The sequence below is a fragment of the Helianthus annuus genome, chromosome 15 (assembly GCF_002127325.2).
Source record: "Helianthus annuus cultivar XRQ/B chromosome 15, HanXRQr2.0-SUNRISE, whole genome shotgun sequence".
Lineage (NCBI taxonomy): Eukaryota > Viridiplantae > Streptophyta > Magnoliopsida > Asterales > Asteraceae > Helianthus > Helianthus annuus.
The window spans coordinates 170,517,751-170,530,242 of record NC_035447.2 but is presented as its reverse complement, the minus strand read 5'-3'; positions in this window follow the sequence as shown (position 1 = coordinate 170,530,242).

Here is a 12,492-nt window from a genome sequence, read left to right as displayed (position 1 = left end):
TTTTTGTTTATTAGTATAGAAAGATTGTATTTTGGCATTTTATATTTTGATAAATAACTAGAGCTAGAATTAATCACCCCGCTGTTGCGGGCCGTAAAACCATGTCAAATAGTATCATTGTCACATTGCCGCCAAACATTAACTCAACCTAGGACTTGCGCGTTACGACGAACCCGTCAAACATAAAAAATAGACGTAAAAACGTTGAACCACACATATACAGCGTGCCGTGTTAACTTTTAGTTAAAAGTAATCAATTTTTTTTATAAAATTCCCAAAATATAAGGTATAACCTTACATGCCTAAAAATGTTACTTATTAAGAGTATTTAAATTAAATGATAACCAATAAATCAATAAGAGTAATATGTCATTTTGTTTTTTGCCATTTTAGTCCCTGACTTTTGTCATTTTTTTTATTTTCATCCAACCCACTAACTCCATTCAAAAAACTTAGTTAACTTATGTGAATTTTGGTCAAACCACATTTTTCTTTCTATTTATGCAGGTGCGATGGTATGGGGATGGTGTTGTGCCGGTTTTACAGTGAAGATGATGGCGGTGGTTGTTGGTTTTACGATGATGGCGGTAGTGTTGGTTGATGACGTGGGTGGCGGAAAAGTGGTCGGTGGTGGTGGAAATGGTGGGTGGTGATGGTGGTGGGGTGGCCGGGTGGGTGGTGACGGTGCAGGCAAGTGGTGGCGATGATAGAAGGTTGTGATGAGGTGGGTGGTGGTGGTCGATGAAATGGCAAAAAATGACAAAAGTCAGGGACTAAAATGGCAGAAAATAAAATTATTTGGACTAAAATGACAAGAAAAAAACTATTTAGACTAAAATGACAATTTTGGTCAAACTTCAGGGACTAAAATGGCAATTTACTCAATCAATAATCCCTATGAAGTTTACAAGAATATGTATATTTAGATTTCAACCATGGATATAATAAATTAGACAAAGAGTGATAAAAGTGGACGAATATGTGATAGATGGAGCGTGGTGGTATGGATTTCCTGCAACCACGTGGCTGAGTTAGAGATGACATGGAGGGATTTGCGGAATGAAAGGGAGGGGTTTGCAGGAATGTGTCCCGATTCAGAGAGGAAATAAGGCAAAAATTAGTTGATGTAGAGCGAAATCAAGAAGGGAGATAGCTGGAACACCGTGTCGTGGCTTTTGGTACATAACGAAATTCACATGAGGAGTGGGGTTAAGTGAAAATTGTGTTTTGTTTAAATGGTTTTGCTTGTAATTAACCTATTGATCATCTGTTGATGAAATATGTGAAAATCAATATGCTTTACAAATATTTATGATACAGTTTTGTGTGAAATTATAAATATGGATTAGGTAAAATAGTAGTTAAAGAATTTTAACTATGGTCACAATAGCGTAAATTGATGTTTAATACATGTTTTAGGCCAGTTCAGGTGAAGAATGACATGACAATTGCGGGCTACTGATAAGGACACTATTGAGTTTTGTTAAAAACTTGTAAAGCTTTATTTGTAACGATTTATGTAATTATTGTAAAGTCTTTTGTTGTGTGTGATGTGTAAAAAGAATAAGTCGTGTGTCTGGGTTTCAAGGTGTGACTATACACATATAGTGATACAAAAATTATCAATGTGATAGAAAATAGAGTTAATTGCTCGGATGGTCCTTGTGGTTTCACGTTTTTTCACGTTTAGTCCCCACCTTTTGAAAATAGCAGGTATGCTCCCTATGATTTGTTATTTTGTTATTCGGATAGTCCCCTGAGTAGATGTCAGTTAGTTTGGAAATAGCAGGTATGCTCCCTATGGTTTGTCATTTTGTTACTCGGATAGTCCCCTGAGTAAATGTCAAGGGACTATCCGAGTAACAAAATGACAAAGCATAGGGAGCACACCTGTTATTTCCAAAAGGTGGGGACCAAACGTGAAACCACAGGGACCATCCGGGCAATTGTCGCAGCCCCCGACCCCACCCTGGGAGCGGATGTCGCGAGCCTGACTGGTGGTATCGGTATTTATTAAATTTGCAGCGGAATTAAATCATCAGGATCGTAGTTAGGAAATAATTTGTAAAACACCAAACGTTTTATATTAAACAAATGGGTTAAAAACCCATATTTCATTTATAATGTATTTATATGGATAAACCTTAATTTCTGAAAACATAAACTTCTTCTTTTATTTAGGTAACTTATAGTCACTTTATTTAAGCCTTCAGTGCTCCATAGCTAGCTTCTAATAGCTTCACATCAAGTTACCTGACCAAGCTAGCTCCGGGTCCTCCCAGCCGTCGGAGTGATCCCACTCCAGGCAGGGGCGGATCCAGGGGTGTTTTGGGGGTTCCCAGGAACCCCCTCGGTTTGGAAAAAATGAAAAAATTAGTGGAAACTTTGTATGATTTGGGAAAAATTAGTGAGAATTTACCAAAAAGAACCTGGTGAAAAAAATTTCTGGATCCGCCACTGACTCCGGGAGCCGCTACCCAACCAAGCTAGCTCCGCGGTGAATTCCCCTTACCGAGTTCTTATCCTAGGCGACATATGCCACTCCCAAGACTCGAACCCGGGACCTCTGGGAAGAGGTGGGTGTCGGTGGCCAACTGGGCTAACCCAGTTGGTTCACATTGTTATATTTCACAGTATCAAGAGCGATTACAATGTTTATATCTAACAAAAACTCCAAAGTACTTGTCACTCGACGGATCTGTGACTATGGTCATATCACACATTGGCTACCCGTGTCTAATTGTGAAGGTTATCAAGTAATGTATATAAAACCCCATGATACCGGCAGTAATTTGTAGAATACATAAACTTAATCACTGTATTTGACGACGAGGATCCCCCATTGGGCTCCTCGTATGGGCTCATCGCCTTAGATTGATGACTGGGCTCGAGCCCACTTCGGTCTTTTTTGGTATGTTTAGATTGGTTCGAGTGGGCCATGCCATTGATAAGCCCATTCTTGGGCCAGCCCATTAGGGATAGGGCCCAAGTATGTTGTTATAAAAGGAAGAGCTCCTCCTCCAAAGAAGGCTGATATGCACAAAATGCAACATATAAATTACATCAATTAAGGCATAAAACTAACCCTTTTTTAGTACTAATGTTGGGAAAAGTGTGTTTTTGTCTTCCTTTTGTATTTTCAGGATTAAATGAGCTCAAATAAACAAAAGAAGCAAAAAGGCAGCTAAATCTAACATAAATACAAAAAAGGGAACAAACATGGAATGCCTGACCCCCTGACAGCATCTTCCCAATAAAAAACAAGTAAACAGAAGGCTGAACACGCCCCGTGCTCAATGAGTACGGAGGCGTGCCCAAGTGTCAGCAGAAAAGACAAAGTTGTAGAAGCTTCTATCGTCAACCACGGGCTCGTGCTCAGCGGACACGGGGCCGTGGTCAACTCTAAGATTCGCAGGATCTAGGGAAATCTTGATAGTACATATACGCTTCTGCACACGGGGTCGTGCTCAGCGGACACGGAGGCGTGGTCAACTAATGCAGACAAACTGCAATTAATGAAGAAAGAGAAGGAGAATGGACACGGGGTCGTGCCCGAGCTGCTGTTCAGGCTATAAATAGGGGTGCTTGGCTCATTTGCAAACCATCCCTTGGCACACCACCTCTCTCACACTTCACCCACCACCCACCACCATCACAACACCATCATCCACCACCATCATCCATTATCCATCATAGAGTGTGTGAGTCGTCTCGGGATCCAAGATTGATCGTAAGAGTTCTTGACAATCAAAGGCCATGTTTGCCTAAGTCTCTTACATCACTTGGTGAAGACAAATGTTTAGTGTAATACTTTTTATTTTTAATCTTTTCGCACTTTTTATTTGGTTATGTATTAGTGACTTTAATAACTAGTTTCTTATGTTGAAGGTGATTCTTCCTTATCGTTTGTCTATGGTGTCTTGGCATTATTTTACTGTCTATATAAAATAAAAGATTTTCACCATTCATATCTCCACGGTCTATATGGAGATATGTTGGCTACCTGGTCGGGGGTTAAGGGAACGGTTTGGTAAGAGTCTTACCATTGTTCAGTGTATAGATTCTGCAAAGGACCTGTGTCAAATTTAGTAGGACCTCCTTCAATACCCACCGGTATTGGATGGCGGGGGTCCAAACTCTTTGATCCCCTCGTAAGTTAAACTACTATTAAAACTTTAACCCGGCTACTTAGTACTGTATCCCTGCTGACTCAGACTACTTAGCCGAGGGTAACGTCACCTTCAAAAGAGGGGCCTACCACATTATGCATTAATAACTTAATTAATTATCTTTCAATAATCCGACCCTTTAGGATTGTATCCTTGCTGACTCAAACTACTGGGTTGAGGGTAACGTCACCTTCAAAAGAGGGGCCTACTACAATAACTAAGATAATCTCTTAAAAAGTGCAAAAGTGCGGAATTAATCAAACGTTACACTACACACGAGTCGGATCCAAGTGATTCATCTTGTCTATCTGTTTTTTACTTTTATTTTATTTTTCAGCATTTTTGTTAGTTTTATTTTTCTAGTTTAAGAAACCTTTTTCTAACTTTTTGATTTGATTAGACGTTGAGGATAAACCGGTACTAAAAGCTCTTGTGTCCTTGGACGACCTCGGTATCTTACCAACACTATACTACGTCCACGATGGGTGCACTTGCCCATATGTTTTGTGACAACTCGAATTTCCAAGATTCTTGTTTCGCATTTATTGCACGTTCTTGTATTGTTTAGTTGATTATTTGCACAATTAATTGCTATGGAATTGTATACGTTTGATACAATGAAGTGTATTGTGTGATTGTGCACGGTTATGTGTTAATTGTGATAAATTTGTTAAATGCATAAACTTGGTGGTGAAACTGTGAAATTGTTGTGAGATGGTGTACTTGTGTAAAAGCTAATACTTGAGGATGTAGAGGGCAATTAGTGAAATCCTAGTAATACTTAACCCTAAATCATTCACTAAACCCCACACAAAAATCCAAGCACGTACTTTCACTTCTTTGGTTCTCTCTAGCAATCATCACCATCATCATCGTTGGCACAAGTTCATAATCACTCTTGATTTCCTCTTTCTATTTAGAATTAATCCGAGGTACATGCTTAATCATTGTTTATTGTCAATTGTTGATTGTGTGATTCTTGTAAACCCTAGTTCTTCACATAATAGTTCTGTAATTGTTGATGGGATTCTGATTATTGTGAATTGATGCTGATTGTTATGTGAGTATTGCCTGATGATTTAGATGATTGATTTGTCAAACTACCGAAGATTGAATTGATTCTGCATTGAGAAAGTATGAATTAGGGTTTTTGATCGTATTAATGTAAATTGTAACTGTTGCTTTGATTTTGTAACATGATATTGGAATTCACGCAGGATTGTTAGTCAGAGTTTTGGATTAACATGTTTTGTCTGAGTTTTGTTATTGTTGTTGTCCGAATTTTAAAATCAAAGGACATTGTCTGAGTTTTATAACAATATGAATGGTCCGAATTATATTATATATATAACATGGAGTCCGACTTCTAAAGCCACAAGAGGAGTCCGACATTTGATATAACAAAAGGGAGGGGGTCCGAGTTTTATAAGCCTTACCTTTGTCCGATCCTTAACCCCTAGAAAAGGGTCCGAACTTCTTAATGGGTTGAGAGTGGTCCGAGTTTTATTAAGGGACAAGTAGTCCGACTTTGTGAAGCCTCATCCCCTTTGTCCGAACTTTAATCCCTACCCCCCTTAGGCGTGTACGAGCTCTGCAGCTCACTATTCAGTCTGATCTTCCTGCACAGATACGAGATGCTCAGGTGGAAGCATTGAAACCAGAAAACGTCAAAGCTGAAGCCTTGCGCGGCTCAAGGCAACGATTAGAACAGAAGGAAGACGGTGCCTACTATGTAACAGGACGTATTTGGGTACCATTATACGGCGGTTTACGAGAACTGGTAATGGATGAAGCTCATAAGTCTCGGTACATCCAGGGTCGGATAAAATGTACCACGACATCAGAACAACCTATTGGTGGCCTAGCACGAAGGCCCACATTGCAACTTACGTCGGCAAATGTTTGACTTGTGCGAGAGTCAAGACAGAGTACCAGAAACCCTCAGGCCTACTGCAACAGCCCAGGATACCGCAGTGGAAATGGAAAGAAATTTCCATGGATTTTGTTACTGGCCTGCCTAGATCTCAGCGTGGGAATGATACCATATGGGTGATCGTGGATCGACTCACCAAGTCTGCACACTTCCTGGCTATTAAGGAAACGGATAAGTTCTCCACCCTCGCAGACGTTTATCTTAAAGAAGTTGTTTCGAGGCACGGGGTGCCCACCTCCATTATTTCGGATCGGGATGCACGATTCACGTCAGAACTATGGGAAGCAATGCATCAAGCTTTTGGCTCTCGGTTAGACATGAGCACAGCTTATCACCCTCAGACGGATGGGCAGTCTGAGCGCACGATCCAAACCCTAGAAGACATGCTTCGGGCATGTGTTATTGATTTCGGCAACAGCTGGGAAAAACACCTCCCTTTGGTGGAGTTTTCGTATAATAACAGTTATCACACCAGCATACAAGCCGCTCCATTCGAGGCATTGTACGGACGTAAATGCCGGTCACCTCTATGTCGGGCAGAGGTGGGGGATAGTCAGATCACGGGTCCAGAGATTGTAGTGGACGCCACGGAAAAGATTGCACAGATACGACAACGCATGGCGGCAGCACGCGACCGTCAGAAAGCATACGCGGATAAGCGTAGGAAACCGTTGGAATTTCAGGTCGGGGACCGGGTTTTATTAAAAGTCTCACCCTGGAAGGGTGTGGTTCGATTCGGTAAACGAGGCAAGCTCAATCCACGGTATATTGGACCTTTCGAAATCATTGAGAAAATAGGCAAAGTGGCCTACAAGCTAAACCTACCAGCTGAACTCGGTGCAGTTCACAATGTATTCCACGTGTCGAATCTGAAGAAGTGCCTGTTAGATGAGACTCTCATAGTCCCTTTTAAGGAACTCACTATCGACGAGCGGTTGCAGTTCGTCGAGGAACCAGTTGAAATCACGGACCGGGATGTTAAGGTCCTCAAAAGCAAGAGAATCCCTCTTGTTCGAGTTCGTTGGAACTCCCGACGTGGCCCAGAGTACACCTGGGAACGCAAAGACCAAATGAAAGAAAAGTACCCCCAGTTATTCAGAACCAATGCAACCACTACTGAGACTGAAGCTACTACTGCGGAATTTCGGGACGAAATTCCAAATCAACGGGGGGATGATGTGACACCCCAGGAAAACCAATAAACGATACAACTACCTAGCTAGCTTCCTCAGTAACCACATGCTAAATTTCGGGACGAAATTTCTTTCAAGTTGGGGATAATGCGACAACTCGAATTTCCAAGATTCCTGTTTCGCATTTATTGCACGTTCTTGTATTGTTTAGTTGATTATTTGCACAATTAATTGCTATGGAATTGTATACGTTTGATACAATGAAGTGTATTGTGTGATTGTGCACGGTTATGTGTTAATTGTGATAAATTTGTTAAATGCATAAACTTGGTGGTGAAACTGTGAAATTGTTGTGAGATGGTGTACTTGTGTAAAAGCTAATACTTGAGGATGTAGAGGGCAATTAGTGAAATCCTAGTAATACTTAACCCTAAATCATTCACTAAACCCCACACAAAAATCCAAGCACGTACTTTCACTTCTTTGGTTCTCTCTAGCAATCATCACCATCATCATCGTTGGCACAAGTTCATAATCACTCTTGATTTCCTCTTTCTATTTAGAATCAATCCGAGGTACATGCTTAATCATTGTTTATTGTCAATTGTTGATTGTGTGATTCTTGTAAACCCTAGTTCTTCACATAATAGTTCTGTAATTGTTGATGGGATTCTGATTATTGTGAATTGATGTTGATTGTTATGTGAGTATTGCCTGATGATTTAGATGATTGATTTGTCAAACTACCGAAGATTGAATTGATTCTGCATTGAGAAAGTATGAATTAGGGTTTTTGATCGTATTAATGTAAATTGTAACTGTTGCTTTGATTCTGTAACATGATATTGGAATTCACGCAGGATTGTTAGTCAGAGTTTTGGATTAACATGTTTTGTCTGAGTTTTGTTATTGTTGTTGTCCGAATTTTAAAATCAAAGGACATTGTCTGAGTTTTATAACAATATGAATGGTCCGAATTATATTATATATATAACATGGAGTCCGACTTCTAAAGCCACAAGAGGAGTCCGACATTTGATATAACAAAAGGGAGGGGGGTCCGAGTTTTATAAGCCTTACCTTTGTCCGATCCTTAACCCCTAGAAAAGGGTCCAAACTTCTTAATGGGTTGAGAGTGGTCCGAGTTTTATTAAGGGACAAGTAGTCCGACTTTGTGAAGCCTCATCCCCTTTGTCCGAACTTTAATCCCTACCCCCCTTAGTACGATCTTTAAACATTGAAAGGGGTGTCCGAGTTAGTGAGGAGCCCCACTTGGTCCGAGTTTATGCTTTTCCTCCTTTGGTCCGACTTTTGAGAGGAAACAATTGTGGTCAAAGTTTTTAAACCCTTGCTTCTTTGTCTTGGTTGTAATGAATGCATGCCCGAGTTTCCTGTTAACATAATGATAGTCCGAGTTTTATAAGAATCCCCATGGTCCGACTTTTGAACAGGGAAGCCCCCCCCCCCCCACTTCTTGTCTGAGTTTCATAAGGCTTGAAGCCTATCCGACTTTTAAAGCCTACATTGGTCCGAGTTCTTTTGTATGACATGATACAAGGACCGACCTTGTGAATGTTGTTATATACATAGCCCAACTTGTTTTATAGAGATGATACTTATTGTCCGACTCTTAAGGATGATATGCATAGTCTGAATTTAAAGTGATTCCGGCCCAACTGACAACCCTGTTAGTTAATAACTCTGTTAGTTATTAATTCTGTTAAGTTATGCATGAAACTCCGTTAATTATGTAGCTATTAAACATGTCAGTATGTTATGTGTATGATAACTCTGATCAATTCTGAATGATTCTGTTACGTATGTTCTCTATGCTAAGTGCGTAAATCTTGTCAAGTGTGGAACCTCGTTAAACCTGTTAAACACGGTAAGACATGTTAATGGGTAATATTGCTCGAATAAATTGAGAAAGCCTTTATGTGAAACGTGGATTGTATGAACATGATTAACTGACGCATGACGCATGATATCAACTGTCAAGCACACTCTGTGGTATTAATTGCATGAGAAACTTTACGAACTTGAACTGATTGACAATACGTGCATAACTATAGGATTTGACTGATTACTTTTGAGCGCATAATATTAGCATACCGAGCAAACCAAGGTGAGTTCACACAGCCAAGGCATGGGGTTCCCAGGGTGGGAATGGGATTTATTTATTTATTTGTACTTCTCGAGATAATGGAACGTAGTGATATGATCCTCGGGTGAGGAAGGTGATTGGTTAAAATACTGCTAGACTAGTGATGCTTATAGAACTGATCTTTGCACACACGCCGGGATTGGCTGCGATAATATGACTCATCTTCGCACACATGCCAGGGTTGGCTGCGATAATATGACTAATCTTCGTACACATGCCTAGGAAGGCTGCGAACTATACACTAAAACTTCGCACAGGTGCCGGGTGGCCGCGATACAACCATACCTAGTCTAGAATACTTGAGAACTTTCTCTAATCATCGCATACATGCCTAGAGGGCTGCGATACGAACTATTACAATACATGACTTAATGAACGAATACAATGCTTACTACACTGTTACAAATACCGAACTATAAACTGTGAACTCGCTCAACTAGTTTGTTGATCCTCTGTTACATGCCTTGCAGGTTGTTAGATATTTGGAGCTTGCACAAGGAGGAGCAGGTCGTTGTGGAGCATGGATCATGAATGCTTAATTAAACACTTATGACACTTCATACATTACTATTTACTTTGGGTTTACTTACATGCTTCCGCTACTTAATCAATGTTTGGTTTTGAACATCAATCATGTCGTGATGAATTACATTATCTACTTTTATTATTAAATGCTGTGTTCGATATGATTGGTGGCTTGATCCTGGTCAGTCACGCTCCCAAGCGGTGATACTCCACGTGTGGATTTTGGGGGTGTGACATGTTTGTTTAGTATTAGTAAATATCGTGTTTTATAAATTTAGAACTTGGCTGAAAAGTGTAAAAGGGCTTAAAAATATACATTAAAAACTATACACGCTTACGCACATCAAAGGCAGATTACATCTCCCCAACAAAAGGTTATTCTCTCCTCCATCTCCCTTACAACTCTTGCCCTTCTACTCCCTATCTCTAAATTATACTTGCACTTATAACTATCTTTACCATACAAGATACTGACTTGAGCGTCGGAGTGCCCTCGGGGTGAACCCCCTCGGGCCCTCTAACTAGCATGCATGACTAAAAGTCAAACCCAAGTGCCCACACGAATAATGTGCATCCGTCGCCACCGAAGTGAACGAAACCGTTATGTATAATAATGTGCATCCCTCGACACCGAAGTAATCGAGACCGTAAAGTATGTTAACTTAATAATACTCCGTCGAGTGGTGTGCTATTCCTATAGCGCTATAATTGTTAAGGTGGGCTAGCTAAGTTAATGAAAAGTAGCATGTATGTATTCTAGCATAAACCAAAGCATAACAAATAGCATGTATGGCGGTTGAGTGAATAAATATGTTTGTGTGATTTGTGTATTTTGGTAAGTTAAACATGTTACACCCAAAAGTGCATTAAAGCGAAAAAAGGGTCAAGTGTACTCACAATATTGCACATTCTTTCCGATTATCCGTGAGTGACGGCCGTGAGTTACGAGTTGTTGGAGAATAAGGATTAAATGGTAAGGTTACATGATGTTTAGGAAGCGATGAGATTCGAGATTTAGAAATTAAGTATCAAAAGTATGTATACCAAGATAATGTCTAGTTCTAATAGCTCATTTATGACACCATATCAGGTGGTTTCATGGGTCCCAAATTGCCCATTGGAATCATAGCAAGTAACTTATAATCTTAGATATCTTAGCGTAAGTTTATGACGAACAATCATGACTCGAATGTCATCACAAATTCAGCCATGTTTTATATAGATACGTATAGTTCATATAGTAATAATAACATCCTAAAACTAAGTCCAATCATAGATTATCATGTAGTATCATGTATGTCAAGCATGGAGGTTAAAACCTCATTATATGATTCACTACTACACAAACCATCACGAAGATGGTTCAGAGGGTCATGAATAACAAGAAAATAAATCTATTCTAGCAAGTCACAAGAGTGTTCACAAGGTTCAAATGAAGGAGTGGAACTTAGTTTGAAAAGCCAAAACTTCCATTTGTTCACACTTCACAAGTCATAAGTTCATCAGATGGAAGATGATGTCTTGTGCTTGCTTTCATCATTCAAATACCATGTATAAACTGAATTAAAATGGGTGTTTGAACCCAAAACTTTGATGGAAATCACTTCAAGACAAACCCACAACCATGGACTAAGTTGTGAGCTTGGTGGGACAAGGTTCCACCAAGTTTCTATAAGAACATGAAGATACAAAAAGATAAAAACAAGCAGAATTTAAAGTGCACTTTGGACCTCAAAAATGGTGAGATTTCACCTTAGTTTGCCCAAGCAAACTTGTGAAAACCTTCCTAGAGGTTATACAAGTGTTTTAGAAGAAGAAATGAGAAGAACATAGTAGAAGAAGTGAGTTAAAACTCACTTAGAATGGCTGGAACTTTCTGCTCAAAACTTGCGAAAATTCAGTGAACTAGACAGCGTTTTGGAGTGTGTAAAATGTTGGTAAAGTGAAAAAATGAATAGGAAAGTGTTGTATTTATAGGGAGTAATCAGGGTTTGAGTTAGGTGAGTATTAAATAGGGTTAGTTGGGAGTTAATCCATTAAAAAGCAAAAATATTAAGCGAATAGATGGCTGAAAATGAATGCTGTAACTGAACAATCAGCTATCTATGTCCATTTTTGGGGCCTATTTGATGACTAATCTATTAACTTAAAAAGGGGAGATGATAGTAAAAAAAGGACTAAAGTGGCTGCCATATTTCCGATCGCAAGGCTAGATAGCCTTTAATGTTCTTGTTTTTTTTTTTGACATTTAAGATGTATATTTGAGGTGTTTGTTATGTATTTATGATGTATGAATGTATAATCAACATGTGTCATGACCTATTATGTGAAATAAATATATTTTAAGTGAATGAAATAGAAGAAAATATGTGATTAACTAATATGTAGCAAACAAGTTTGTATAATAGGTGTTTAGGCACCAATCGAGTGACGAAAATATATAAGTTAGTCTTATAATTAAGTGATCAAGCTTTTGTATGTATGGAAGGTTTAAGATTACGAATACGCGATAGTTGTTTGCGAGTTAAACCTTCGTTTATGAGAATTATGAATTATGTATCAAACGAA